The 2,409-nt window shown below is 33.3% G+C and overlaps 1 protein-coding gene across 1 annotated transcript in view; it reads left to right on the top strand.

Annotated features, from left to right (window-relative positions):
* The window catches only part of CALCRL (calcitonin receptor like receptor), a 38,452-nt gene that overhangs the window by 35,064 nt on the left and 979 nt on the right, over positions 1-2,409 (top strand). The gene's annotated exons all lie outside the window — the stretch shown is intronic.

The following is a 2,409-nucleotide window of genomic DNA, read 5'->3' as shown; positions in this document are numbered from 1 at the left end:
TCTATGCATTTTATTGTTTCAGGTCTTATATTCAGGTCCTTAATCCATTTTGAGTTAATTTTGGTGTGTGGTGATAGACAACAGTCTAGTTTCGTCCTTTTGCAGGTGGCTTTCAAGTTTTCCCAGCACCATTTATTGAAGAGGCTTTCCTTTCTCCACTGTATGTTTTTGGCTTTTTTTGTCGAAACTTATTTGCCCATATAAATGTGGGTTTACTTCTGGACTCTCGATTCTGTTCCACTGGTCCATGTGTCTGTTTTGTTGCCAATACCATGCCGTTTTGATGACTATCTCTTTGTACTACAATTTGGAGTCGAGCTGAGTGATGCCTCCAGCCTCATTCTTTTTTCTCAGGATGGCTTTGGCAATTCAGGGTCTTTTGTGCTTCCATACAAATCTGAATGATTTTTTGTTCTATCTCTTTTAAAAATGCCAAAGGGATTTTGATGGGGATTGCATTAAATCTGTATAATGCTTTAGGTAATAAATTCATTTTAACTATGTTGATTCTTCCATTACAAGAACACGGAATATCTTTCCATTTCTTTGTATCTTCTTCGATTTCTTTTAATAGAGTCTTATAGTTTTCATTATATAGGTCCTTCACATGTTTTGTTAGATTTATTCCTAAGTATTTTATTCTTTTTGTTACAAATGCAAAAGGAATTAATTTTTCCACTTCTTTTTCTGACACTTCGTTATTAAAATATAGGAACGCTATGGTTTTTTGAACATTGATTTTCCAGAAACTTTACTGTATTTGCTTATTGTTTCTCATAATGTTCTTGTGGAGTCTTTAGAGTTTTCTGTATAGAGAATCATGTCATCCACAAATAGTGACAGTTTGACTTCTTTGTTTCCTATTTCGATGCCTTTTATATATTTTTCTTGCCTGTTGAACTTGCTAGGACCTCCAATGTTATATTGAATTAACAATGGCGATATTGGACAGCCTTGTCTTTTTCCTGATCTTAGAGGGAAGGTTTTTAGTTTTCACCATTAAGCATAATGTTGGCTAAGGACTTGTCATATATGGACTTTATTATATTAGGGTATTTTCCTTCTATACCAATTTTGTTAAGTGTTTTGACCATAATCAAAACATTTGTCAAAGGCTTTTTCTGCATCTATTAATATAATTATGTGATTCTTATTTTTTAATTTGTTTATGTGGTATATCACATTAATTGATTTGCATATGTTGAACCATCCCTATGCCCCTGATATGAAGTCCACTTGATCATGGTGTATAATCTTTTTAATATGTTGCTGCATTCGGTTCGCTAGTATCTTATTTAGGATTTTTGCATCTGTGTTTGTGAGAGATATTGGTCTGCAGTTTTCTTTTTTTGTGTTCTCTTTACCAGGTTTTGGTAGCGGGGTGATAATGGCCTTATAAAATGCATTGGGAAGTATTGCCTCCTCTTTGATTTTTTGGAAGAGTTTGAGGAGAATAGGTATTAAATCTTCTTTAAATGTTTGGTAGAATTCACTGGTGAAGCCATCTGGTCTTAAACTTTTACTTTTTGGTAGGTTTTTGATGATTGTTTCCATTTCCATACTGCTGATCAGTCTATTTCAATTTTCCAGATCTTTTTGATTCAGTCTTGGAAGATTGTATTTTTCTAAGTACTGGTTCATTTCTTCTAGGCCATTGCATTTGGTGTTATATACTTTTTCATAGTATTCTTGCATGATCTTTTGTTTTTCTGCGATGTCAGTCATAATTTCCCCTCTTTCATCCTTGATTTTGTTTCTTTGTGTCCTTTCTCTTTTTTGTTGAGTGAGTCTAGTGAGGGGATTGTCAATTTTATTAACCTTCTTAAAGAACCAGCTCTTGGTTGTATTTATTTTCTCTATTATTTTTTTGTTGTTGTTTTCAATTTCATTTATTTCTGCTCTAATTTTGATTATTTCTTTCCTTCTGCTGCCTTTTGGCCTCATTTGTTCTTCTTTTTCTAGTTTTTTTAAGATGAAGCATTAGGTTTTTTTATTTGGGCTCATTCTTGTTTTTGGAAATAGGCCTGTAATGATATGAACTTTCCTCTCATGACCACTTTTGCCGTGTCCCAAAAGGTTTGATATGTTGTACTATTATTATCACTCATTTCTATGTATCTTTTGATCTCTCTTTTTATTTCTTCCCTGACCCAGTTATTCTTCAATAACATTTTGTTTAATCTCCATATATTTGTGGTTCTTCCTGATTTCTTTCTGCAGTTGATCTCTAGTTTCAAAGCATTATGGTCAGAGAATATGGTTAGTATGATTTCAACCCTCTGATACTTGTTGAGGCTATCTCTGTGTCCCAGTATGTGTTCGATTCTTGAGAATGTTCCATGTGCACTAGAGAAGAATGTATAAACAGCTGTTTTGGGATGGAAGGTTCTGTATATATAAATTATGCTC

The sequence above is a fragment of the Pteropus alecto genome, unplaced genomic scaffold (genome assembly GCF_000325575.1).
Source record: "Pteropus alecto unplaced genomic scaffold, ASM32557v1 scaffold3, whole genome shotgun sequence".
In the NCBI taxonomy this organism is placed as follows: Eukaryota; Metazoa; Chordata; class Mammalia; order Chiroptera; family Pteropodidae; genus Pteropus; species Pteropus alecto.
This window is presented reverse-complemented; position numbering and strand designations above follow the sequence as displayed.